Below are 13,338 nucleotides of genomic sequence, written 5' to 3'. Positions count from 1 at the left end.
AGTGTTTATACTTACCCATTCACATTGGGCTCGGTGGATCCGGTCGTTCTAGACTTTTACAAGAGGTACGAGGTATGCCTCGGGCAAATCCATCCATCGTTATGGAGGATCGTGATCCTCCTCCTCTACTTCGTGAACAAGACCGAGTCCCGTCGGTTCATGACTGACCACCTACTTCAATTATACAGTCCCCGAATGTTCCGAGGGGGACTGATCAAGCTTACTCGTCGGGCCAGCAAGGCCCCATTTTCGAGTATCGACGAAGATCGAGACCGGGGCTGACAAGGATGCTTCGTTCGAGTGAAGATCGAGGATTTGATCCTCCCCGAATATATGTCATTCCTTGAGAAGTGGAATGCATCTCGTAAGTACAATCTCTCTTTAAATGTCAAAAAATAATTCTTGAGTTTCACCCTTCTCATTCATACTTGTGGTCGTGCAGCTGTCGCCCGGGTTCCGAATGCGGTTCCCCGGCTAAAAGAATGGTTTGAAGGTATATGTACTCAGATGACGTATTCCGAGCACGCGTGGCACGGGATTTTGAAGGGTCGATGGGAGGCATGTTCTCATGGTAAGGCTTCTTTCTGAGTAGTTAATACCGTGTTTCTATCTTTTATTACACTAACTTCTCTTCCTCTTTGTTATTGCAGGCTTGCCTAAGACCACCGAACTTAGGCCTTTGGAAAGGGACGAGGACGTGTCTCCGTCCGTTGATCCCTCCATTGCGGGGAAGCCCGGGGCTGCCACGGAGGAAAAAAAGAAAATGAAGAGAAAAACTTCGGGCTCCCGGGCGCCGAGGTAAAAAAACAAAGAAGAGGGTGGCCCGCAAGACCAGGAGGAGCTCTAGCTCCCAGGTGCCGGATTCCAACTCTCTCCTCCTGCTTAGGGAGGAGCCGAAGGATGAGCTTATTTTTGTTACCCACGAGACGACCTTTCCCGGGGAATAGGAGGCATCAAGGGGGAGACTCGTGAGGTCGACCCCCCTTCAGTCTCAAGAGATCGATGTGGAGTCCCGGGGTGGGACTCCCCAAGACACCGGAGGAAGCGCCCAGTGTAATAGAGATTTCGTAGACACCCTCTTACACTGAGTCCATGCTCGAGAAGGCCCAAATAAGAAAGGAGAAGTCCAATGAGGGGTTCCATGGTGCGGACAATCCCCTTCACTCCTTTTTCGACGGTGTGGATTCGTCTTCTTAGGAAGACTTCTCCAGGCTGGGCGACCTAGAAGTTCCAAAGAAGGACACATACTCGGAAGCTGGCGGGTCGAGATCGAGCCCGAAGTTGATTAACCAGTTCCTTGCTCCGAGTGTGGACGCCGATCGCAAAAGATCGGTTATTCTGACCATCCCGGAAGATGGTTTTGTCTGCTTCTATGTGGATAGCTAGATATCTCTCATTAATGGTAACCGAGGAGGACCAGGAAAATATGAATGAGGTGAACGTGGCGTGCCTTTTCAATGAGGCGCATTAGGCGCTAAACCGGGTAAGGCATCATTACTTTCCATCGATCTTTACTTAGGGTTTGATGTTTCTCACGTTTTTCATCTTTTTGCAGGCCTCGGTACTTCATCACGAAAGCTTCCTTCGGTACCGAGTTGAGGTTAATAAGCTTGAGCTCGAGATCATGGAGCTTGCCTAGAAAAGGGAGATGTACAATCTTCTCAGCGAGCAACAAGAAGGGGTCGTTAAGAACCTCCAGGCCGAGCTGGATGCAGCTCAGAAAGAAGCATCGGTCTTAAGGCTAGAGCACGCCGACTTGGTGAAAAATGTAAAGGTTTTTGAAGTTAGAAATGAGGATCCGGTCGCAGTGGCTAACAAAAATACCTCGCAGGTCTAGCAGAAGATCGACCAGATCGACCAACTCCGAAAGGAGATGGACGAGATCCAAGTAATGGCCGACGGACGGAAAAGCAAGATGGACATGTTGGCCTCGGAGAAGGAAACCGCTAAGGCCAAGCTGTCTTTAGTAAAAGTTCAACTTTGGGTGGCAAAGGAGAAGGCTGATAAACGGGCTCAACAAAATGAGGATCTCCGAATACAACTGGGCTTGGCCATCACTAAATGGGATGCCCTTGGTAAAGAGCTTGAAATAACGAGGTCCAAGTTGGAGATAACCTCGGTCGATGCTGACAAGATGGTGGCTCAATACAAGGCCGATGTCGAAGCAGCCGAGGCCCACCTAAAGACCACTGCTGAGTACGTGAATTGGCTATCCCGAAAGGAGACCCTCGAAGAAATATGTGCCTGAGACTTTGACCTATCTGCCGAGATCGAGGAGGCAAAAAGACTTGAGGTCAAGGCGAAGAAGCTAGCTGAACCCCAAGGTGAAAAGGGCTCCGAAGAATCCGAAGGTCCCGACGGTTCTAGTGACGAATCGATCTCGCGAAAAGATCAGGCGTAAATGCCTTAGAATTTTGTAGTTTTTGTATTCTGTACATATTTTTTGTTCAGTTCGAGACCGTTTTTCTTGGGCCTTTGTAAAGATATTTCGGAATATATAAAATTTCTCCATTTTGGCAATTTCAAGTCTAATATATTAGCATCTTTTTATAATTTCAAATATTTCTAATGTCTTAGCATAGACTCAAACGTAGTAATAAGTCATTTGTTTTTCGAAGGTCCGAACAAAACCTGACCTCGATACAATATTTGCTAGAAACTTTTGAAAACTCGAAGTGACCGAAAGTTTTTCCAAGATGCTTAACTATTCTTAGACGATACCTTTGCCGATGGTAACCTTTTAACAGGTCTAGAATTTTAGTGAAGGCCTTACATTTTGATTACGAGTTTCGGACGTCTCCGAACCATTTTTTGGGGTGGTCGTAGCCTTTTAGGTTTAGGCACTACCTAATAGGTTTTGTGTCTCCGGGTTTTGATGACCCGAGCCGCCCAAACTTATTTCGGACTATAATCCCCGAGTGGGGATAGCCCTTTGGGCTCAGATAGGGGTGGCCCATGGGCTTGATAGTCCCCGGGTAGGAATAGCCTTTTGGCTCGACACTTTAAGAAGCAAAAGTATGTAATAGCAAGGTAGAAACTTCCTTTAATTTTTGTGTATAACGTACAAGACTGAAAGCGTGTAAAAGCTTGTATTATGGCTAAGGTGGACTACGCGGGCACGGTTCACTCGACCGTTTGACTCTTACAATAAATCCTCACCCCAAGCCTAAGTTGTTCAAGCAAGGAGTTTCCTTTCTTCCTAGCTAAGAAGCTTGACCCGAGGGTGATGGCCCCAAGTATTCGAGGTCGATTTTGAGAGGGCTCAGATACTATTGATGAGACCATTGACTCCGATTTAAAATCTGTCTTCGATTCTAAGTTAGCACAATTTACTGTTGCCTCATTAAAAACCTTGCTAGAAAATCCATTTGGGACAAAAACGGTTCAAGGGAAAAAGAGTACAACGCGTGCTTTCAGACCCAATAGCCATATTCTCCTTTGCCTGCAAGTGTTAGTCCGAATCGTAATATTATAAAAAGGTGAATGAGGTCGTACCTTAGCAGTAGTACTGCTTTAAGTGCATCACATTCCAGTTGTTCGGTAGTTGTGCACTGTTTCCTGCTTCGAGTTTGTATGAACCTTTACCGGTAATCCCGACGACTCGATATGGTCCTTCCCAATTCGGCCCAGCTTCCCCTCGTTCGGGTTTCAGGTGTGCAGTGTTACTTTTCTTAACACCAAGTCCCTGATATTGAAGTGTCGGAGGTTGGCTCTTCGGTTGTAATATCTTTCTATTTGCTATTTCTGGGTGGCCAACCGGACTAGGGCGGCCTCGCATCTCTCATCCAATAGTTCCAGGCCCGTGCTCATGGCCTCACCGTTTGATTCTTCGGTGGCATATCGGAACCTGAGGCTCGGTTCTCCCACTTCGACCTGTATTAGTGCTTCAGCACCGTAGACCAATGAAAACAGAGTGGCCCCGGTACTAGATTTCAAGGTTGTACGGTATGCCCACAAGACTTCGGACAGAATTTTCTTCCATTTCCCTTTGGCACCGATCAACCTTTTCTTCAGGTTTTGAAGTATGGTCTTGTTTGTAGATTCTACATGTCTGTTCCCACTAGGGTGGTAGGGCATTGACAAGATCTTTTTGATCTTATGGTCCTCGAAAAATTTGTTTACTTTGCTGCAGATGAACTGCTTCCCGTTATCACACACTATCGCAGTCGATATTCCGAACCTGCATATTATGTGGTCTCAAATAAAGTTGACGACTTCTTTTTCCCGGACCTTCTCGAACGCTTGAGCTTCGACCCACTTAGAAAAATAGTCGGTCATAAACATTATAAATTGAGCCTTACCGAGTGCCTATGGCAGGGGACCGACAATGTCCATTCTCCACTTCATAAACGGCCAAGGTGACAAGAACGAATGTAGTAGCTCTCCGGGTTGATGGATCATTGGTGCATGCCTCTGACAACCGTCGCATCTCCGTATAAAGTCTTTTGCATATTTCTCCATGTCGATCCAGTAATAGTCGGCTTTGATTATCTTACGAACCAAAGATTTTGCCCCCGAATGGTTTCCGCAAGGTCCATAATTAAAATGTTCTCTTTGAAAAGTATTATTTTGATAATTAAACACTAAAAAATAATTTTCCTCGTGAATGACAAAAATATTTTTTCTGAAAAATAACTCCTATCATACAAGCATGACGTTGAATAATTCTATTAATCCATTCCTATGTGAAGAACTATGTCATTGTTGAACAATATATTGCCATACTCTTTCTTCCCCCCTCCTTTCTTTTTGTGCACTAAACTATTGCATAAACTTTCAGTAAGTGTTATAATATCACAAATTAAATTATAATTAACATGAATCGGTAACCAAGAAGATCAAATATACCACTATAAAGTATGACCAAGAATGGAAAAACCGACCAAATCATTTTATAGCATTCTCAAGGGATGAAAAGAAAACAAAACTAAATAATTTCAATAAAAAAATAAACAAGGAAGTAAGAGTGTCATATCATTGTCGATCTTTTCTATTAAATTAATTCAATGACTTGCCCCCTCCCCAAGGTTTGTATTTCTCTATTCTTTTCTTTTCCTCCGAGTTAGTTGAAGCATTTAACAAGAAAGGAAAAAAATCTTCAAGCGCCACGTTGCAATTCATTTAAATTAGTTTATCTACAAGAAGAGGCAGTGTTCACTAGAAATAGAAAGATTAAGTCAAATAGAATAATTAATAATTAAGAACTAATTAAATAATCAATTGAAACTCAGACCACAAATTTTATGTTTACAAAGATAATGGTCGGTAGGACCATAAGTTATATCATTGCCATTCCGTGTATGGAAACACGGAAATGTATATATTTTAAACTTGGATTTATTACGTGGCTAAATCGACACTATATAGTATAATTAGTATCCACGTGCATTTTGTGATTTGGCACGTGAGATTTTTGGTAGTTGACTTCCCACGATTATTCGAGTAACAGTTTCATTTACTACACTAACCTTCATATGGCTTGAATTTAAGTATGAAAGGGAAATTTGCATATATATGAAAAGAAAAAGAAAAGTGGAAGTTTCTGATATAGCATCATCAACATCAACACGAACATTTGATATGCCAAATTTGCCAATTTGTACCTTTTCGAGTAAAAAGAGCAAAGGACACTTTTTTTTTTGTATCTTTTGTTCTTTCACTAATCCAATTAACCTCTTGAAAGTACACATTCTTTTTGTTTGTGTAGTTCTTTAACATTCACTTAAGCAACAATTAAGCTTATCGCTTATACTATTTTAATTAGGCTAAGTGGAAGAATTAATATATCAGCATTAAGCTCCAACAAACTTTGCTATAATTAGCACAAAACTCAATCTTTCCTTTTTTAATATTATATAGGAATCACCTAATTCCGATCATTAAATTTAGAATGATAGTTTGATCGATACGAAAAGAAACTCACGTGCTTGAAAAGGTGGAAAATAAGTACTGTTTGAAGCATTTTTTTTTTCATTTTCCAAAATTCACGCTGATTCCTTTATTTTCTTTTTTTTCTTTTGCTTTCCTCTTCCTTTCCAATCTCATTTTCCCCCTTTTTCTGATCTAATTCCTTCCTTTTCCCTTTTTTTTTACGCCTGATTTTGTTCCTTCTTTCTAATCTGACTCTTCTTTGTTCTCTTGTTTTCTTTTCCACTTTCTTGTTCTTTTACACCTGATTTTTCTCCTTACGTAATCTGATCTTTTTTTTTTCTTTCCTTGTTTCGCTATTCCTTTTCCATTTTTTACAAATAACTCGTATCTTTCTTTTGCATGAACTCGACGAATAGAAACTCTCAAACTCATTATAACCGTCAAATTTTCAAATAGTTTTTCATTTATACTTAATTTGTGGCTAGTTGCAAATTTACTTAATAGACATTAAGCATCTATTAATATAGTTATAAAATCTTTAGTTCATAACAACCTAGATTAGTTTAATTACAGGATTGCGACGATATTCATCGTTTGACATATTGCTTCAATCATCAAGGAAGTTACATAATTCACCTTTTGAAATTTTGCATTTAGAAGTCCACTTGTTTACAAATGAGTAAACAATGCGCAAAAATTATCTTGGTACCTGTATCCGAGTCATTAGCATTATCTAGAGATTATGTCCAGATTAAGCCAAACTTATATCTGAATTAAAGAGGCGTTTAAGAACTTAATCAACCTCCATTATGATTGGTTCTTGATTGGAAATAAAGATTGAGGGTCTAGCTAGAAACAGAAAGTGAAATTTGACCCTTTGTATATATTGTTGGATTGATGCTCTGGAGCAATGATTGTTGGTGAGTAGTAAAAGGAGCATGAAAAAGTCATCATTGCATTTAAGGTGTTATTTCACTATAACATGATGGTTTGAGTTAGGTGCTAAATCCTTGGCCATGTCACACCCCAATAAGTGAGGCCTCTATTTAGCCATGTTTCAGCATCTTCACAAGGGCATCTATTGAGATTGACATTTATGTCACATTTTTTGAACCACACGCAATCATTTACTTCCCCCTTTTAAGCCACATTATTATTATTATCCCTTTCCATATTCTAGTAATGTCTTATTTATTCTCACTAATAAGCAATAGTCGCAACCCCCCACCCCCACCCCCACCCCCGCGTTATGGCGGGTTAAATAAATTTTTTTTATTTGTAATAAAATATTTCGGGTTCGAGAAATAAAGAAAAAAAATTCGGCCAAGAGCGTTTCCCTCTTTAATAGTTACGCAACAGGAATTCAAATTAATTGGGCACTAGAACAAATATCAGACACCAGACACCAGATGGGATAAAAAAGGGCAATCGTCTTGCATCTAAGTAGTGGTGGCAAAATAATTAAAATAAAATAGTTATCCATCAATATTATCCACTAAAAATGGGTTGGATAATGAACTTTTTAAAAACAGGTCAAATATGGATAAGAACCATATTATCCATTTAGAAAATAGATAACCAATGAGTTTAACTTTTACATTTGTAAAGCCTCAAATTGGGGGTTCCTCAAGTTTGTGACTAGGAATTCTCCCAAAAGTGATCATACTCAAAAAGTCATAGATAATATGGATATTCATATTATCAACCAGTTAACCCGCTTTTTATCCGTATTAAATATAGGTCGGGTCAGATAATTTAACTATTTTTGCAGTACCCGTCTTCGATCCGACCCATATCTGACAGAATTGAAGAATATTTTATGAAAATTTTCTTCGTATATTCATTGTGGAGTAACGTTTTGTACAGTGTCCAAATAGACGAACCATCCAAGTTAGTTCAGCGACTACACGCCGCGTAGAGCGATACTTTGCTTCGGCAGAGCTAAGAGAGATAAAAGTCTATTTTTTTTATTTCCAAGAGATGGGAGAAGAATCGAGGAAATATAAAAACCACTGACTTATTTTCTCGAGTCTGGACAAGTCCCCCAATCAGAATCGCAGAAGGCTAAGAGCTGAAATGAAGAGGAAGGCAACATAAAAAGCCCAAGACTTTGGTCCTTTAAAAGACATCGAAGGACTCGAAAACCTGTTTCAAGATGTGGTTTCCTTGGGTCCTGCATATATTGACTGAGATATTGGACGGTGAACGACAAATCGGGTCGAGTGTGTGTAAGATAATTCAACTTGCTAAGGAGATGGCGATATAGAGTAGGATCATTCAAAGGCTCCCCAGAATTTGCAAGCAACCGTACAGTTGGGTCAAGAGGAGAGGAAACAGGTAAAGAATTCAAAATATCAAATTTGTGTAGAAGAGCCAAGGTGAATTTCCTTTGAGAAAGAATCAGACCTTGAGGTTCACGAATTACTTCCATGCCTAGGAAGAAATGTAAGTTGCCAAGATCCTTAATTTTAAATTCCTGGTTGAGAAAAGCTTTTAAAACATGTAACACTTCACTGTTGTTTCCTGTTAATAAGATGTCGTCCACATACACTGCCACTATAGATATAGAAGATTCTTTCTTTTTGAAGAATAGAGTATAATCATTTAGAGAATGAGTGAACCCCTTGAAATTAAGAGCATTGGTGAGTCTTGCATACCATTGTCTCCAAGCCTAGCGAAGTCCATAGAGTGATTTCCTTAATTTACAGATATGATTAGGAGAAGGAGGCATAATCCCAGGTGAAAACTTCATGTACACTTCTTCACTTAGGTCGCCATGTAAAAAGGCATTATTGACATATAATTGGTAGAGTCCCCATCCCTTCTTTACTGATGTAGCTAAAATGCATCGAATGGTGGTCATTTTGACCACGGGGGAAAAGATTTCATTGTAATTTATTCCCTTTATCTGAATATCAACTGTGATGACCAACCTTGCTTTCAGTCTTTCTATACTGCCATATGATAGTTGCTTAACCTTGTAAACCCATTTGCACGGTAAAGCCTTCATCCCCGCTGGTAATGTTACCGCATCCCATGTTTTATTTAGCTCAAGTGCTTCAAATTTCTTGTCCATGGCATCCAGCCAGCCAGGGTGATGTGTTGCGTGTGCATAATTAATAGGTTCTTAGAGATTTGACAAAGTGTTGAGCATATGTTGATTAAAATAAGACAATTCATTAAAAGAGAGAGACTCAGGTGTGACTGGGGCTAGAAAGCAAGTGCCACTTATATTTGTGAGTTGGATGGCATTGCAAATATAGACTTTGAGATAGGTTGGTGCTATATGGGATCTAGAAGATCTCCTGATAAGGGTGTCCATCATAGGCTCAGATCCCAGGGAAGAAAATAGGGGAATGGATAGACTGGAATGTGAAGTAGATATAGGGGAAAGATTGTGAGAGAAAACTGGACTTTGAACAAACATTTTCCTGGGAGAAGGGAGATTAGTGGTAGAAGGAGTAATATGATTATTTTGGCTAATAGAAGGGGAGACAGAGATAGTGGGATCAGGTATATGGCTACCTGGTTTGGGAAGAGTGTCAACAGGTAAAAATGATTTATCAAAACAATTAGAATTTAAAGAAGTAAAAGGGAAAAATTCTTCATGGAATATAGCATCTTTAGAAACAAAAGTCTTCAAATGTTGAAGATTAAGTACTTTATAACCTTTCTTTCCATGTGGATATTCTAAGAAAATACAAGGCAATGCCCTAGGCTCAAATTTGGTTATGTGGTTTGAAATAGTGGAAGCAAAACATAGACAACCAAAGCACTTCAAGTTAGAATAATTAGGCTTGGTTCTGAATAATATTTCATAAGGTGTCTTTAGGTTTAATACCTTTGAAGGGAACCTGTTGATTAAATACGTGGCTGTTAAAAAATAATCTCCCCAATATGATATAGGTAAGTGTGACTGAAATACCAAGGCTCTTGAGGTTTTTAACAGATATTTGTGTTTCCTCTCCACTACACCATTTTGTTGTGGAGCGGAAACACAAGTTGTTTGATAGAGGATTCCTTGAGATTGAAAAAATTCTGACTTCACATTCCTACTTCCTAATTCAAAGGCATTATCTGATCTTATTGTTTTGACTTTTGTATGAAATTGTCTCTCTATCATAACTAGGTAGGATTTCAAAATTGTGAAGGTATTTGATTTATTGGTTAATAGGTAAGTCCAAGTACCTCTACTAAAATCATCCATAATGGTAAGAAAGTACCTATATCCATCATATGCTTCAGTATTATAGGGACCCTAAGTATCCACATGAATTAATTCAAACACTTTTTTGGTAGAGATAGAACTTGAGAAAAAAGTGCATTGCCTAGCCATTGGACATATAAGACAAGGAGTAAAAAAATTGAAACATGAAGGAACATAAATAGAGGATATGTCCTTCATATTACTTAAAGGCAAATGGCCTTATCTATAATGCCACAACTTATCCTTTACATCAGAAAAATGAATGAATGAAACAAGAATTCAAAATAGAAATAGATTTCCTACTACAAGCATTACTAGACTTAGGTAAATCCTTTGAAGCTTCTACAGAAGGCCTTGAATTGAGAATGTAGAGTCCTTCTTGTTCTTTACTAATATCCAGAGGGTCCTTCAGTGAAGGGTCCTGCAGCAGAAAATAAGAAAATGAGTGAAAAGAACATACTTATTGAGTTGTCTGTACAACTTGTGTATAGACAATAGATTAAATCTAAAAGAGGGCACATACAATACATTGTGCAGAATTAGATTATGCATGAGTGTCACTGGACCTGAATGATTTACCTTAACTTTATAAGAATTAGGAAGTTTAACCATCAATGGTTTAGGTAAGTCTTTAAAGTCTATGAAAAAATCTTTGTTAAAAGTCATATACTCAGTTGCACCACTATCCAATATCCAATATCCAAGACTCACAATTAATTTGAATGAAACATGCATAAGAGTTGAAGAACTTGGCTATACCAGCACAACTGAGGTTTGCACTTGCATCAGAACTGCTTGCTCCCTGTTGTCCTGCCTTCATATGTTGAAGAAGCTGCAGAAGTTGAGCCACACTATCCTGGATAAGAATCTGATTTTCTGCTGCATTAGCTCATGAATAGTCCACTTCTTCATTGGCAGTAAATGCATTATTATCTGCACAGTTTCTTAAAACCTCCTATGTTTAGTAAACTTAAAATCTGCTGGGAAACTATGTAACCTATAACATTTATCAATGCTATGTCCTGGTTTCTTACAATAGGCATATATTTCAGAGTTCTTCTTCTGATCATATCCTCCCTTTTGTCCTTTGTTTTCATTATACTTTCTGAAATTTCCTAATTGAGTAGGAGCAAGAAAAGATGCTGAATCTCCTGGATAGACAGGAGCAACATGAATCTCTCTCTGTTTCTCATATTGGATAACAAGAGAATATGCCCGACCAATAAAAGGCAAAGGAGAAGATAACAGGATGTTACTTCTGACCCCTATGAATGTGTCATTGAGCCCTATTAAAAATTGTAATAACCTCTCATCTTGGTGTGCCTTTACATTCTTAGCTTTAGCTCCACACTCACAATCACAAATATAAGCAAAGAAGGTGTTCAATGCATCAAGTTCATCCCATAGGCTCTTCATCTTAGTGAAATAGGTAGAGATACTGATATTACCTTGAATAACAACACTGAGTTCCTTTTGTAGTTGAAATAATTTTGCTCTATTTGTTTGCCCAAAACTATTTTCTAGATCACTCCAGAGATCCGTGGCACTTTGTGAGTACATAACACTTTTGCTATCTCCTTTGACATGGAATTCAGCAGCCATGAGAGGACCATATCATTATACCTAGCCCATATACTTTGGAGGCCAGAATCAACAGGTGGAATAGTCAGGGTTCCGTCAATGAATCCCAACTTGTTCTTTGTAGACAAAGCAATGACCACTGCCCTTCTCCATTCTCCATAGCTTTTGCCATCAAAGATTGAAGTAACCAAATTCATGCCTGGATAGTTTGAAAGATGAAGGTAGTAGGGATGTGAAGAGTCCACTACACCTGTTGTAGGAGAAACTTTAGGTGCAACAGTGGTGGTAGAAGAAGATGAAATGACAACATCAATAGGTGTTCCATTGGTACCCATTGGAGATCCGATGAAAAATTAGAAGAATGAAGGAAGATGAAAATGACTTGAGAATCAAGGAAACAACGAGCAGCTCAATCCTGCTCTGATACCATGATAGAACTGAAGAATATTTATGAAAATTTTCTTTGTATATTCATTGTGTAGTAACGTTTTGTACATTGTCCATATTTATACAAGAGAAAATGAATCTAGCCTATAACAAACTATGCCAAGTGGCACTATTCTATATGCTACTGTATAACCGATTTATTGGATAAATACATTTGGATAAAGAGTTCTAATTACAGGATGTATAATTGCTGTATTTACATTCTTCTAAAAGTGTAGGCTTTAAGAGATACTTCATCTGTAAAATGTGTATCAGCCCATCGACCCAAAACTAGTGACCCCAAATAATGCAAGGCCAAATTCTCTAATAAACTTAAGGCTGACCAATTTCTTTTCAGACATAACCTAGCCACATGAGTGTCTTATTCATGCTTTGTGCATATCACCGTGTAAAAGACAACATCTTTCTTCCTTTCTTTTATAACCATTATCATCTACACCAGCAATATTCAACCCGACCCGCCCGACCCGTCCGTTTACCACCCTACATCCAAGCATTAGTTTGCTCGTGATGAAAAACTCATTTTTGTTCTATCTCCTTTTGTCACGTAAAGCTATTCAAATTTAAAAATGAAAACCTAATTCTAACATGTGTTAGGGAACAAAATCGTGATTTAAAATCGAGAAGGATACACACAGTCTTCCCTAGCAACTTTCTCATGGCACTCGTACAAGTAGCTTTTTTTCTTTCTTTAAATAACTTTAACTTAAAAGTAGATAATAAATTACGTTAGTTTCATCAAGATAGTTCCCGGATGAAAACCTTTCGTGGCAAATGTGGAACTACACCTAGATAGTTTACGTACTTTGGTACAAAACTATCTTGTTAAGTACATTTTGATAAGTACAGCGACGTTTTCCTAAATTAGAATAATACTGCAGCAAAACGTGTAAACAAACAAACGTTGAAGCATTTTTGTATTATAAGCAAACTACAAGGGCATTTTGGTGACCAAGATCAATATATATACACACTCAGAAGTTAATTCTCCTCAATACTTCATTAAGCATCTAGCGCAACAAACTTGTGCGCTTTAACTTTCCAAATTTTTCTTTTTTCAGCCACCAGTAATGAACCTCGAGGCTATTCTTAGCCTTTTTGATTCATACTGGTTTGATGTTGAAATCCTCAAGAAACATTCAAATCCAACCCCTCCATTAAATTCACAAAAACACCCAGATCACAAAATTCAAGAAAATTCACCAGAAACTTTAAATGAGTACTCATCTTTG

This window comes from Nicotiana tabacum, chromosome 17 (assembly GCF_000715075.1).
Source record: "Nicotiana tabacum cultivar K326 chromosome 17, ASM71507v2, whole genome shotgun sequence".
NCBI lineage: Eukaryota > Viridiplantae > Streptophyta > Magnoliopsida > Solanales > Solanaceae > Nicotiana > Nicotiana tabacum.
This window is presented reverse-complemented; position numbering follows the sequence as displayed.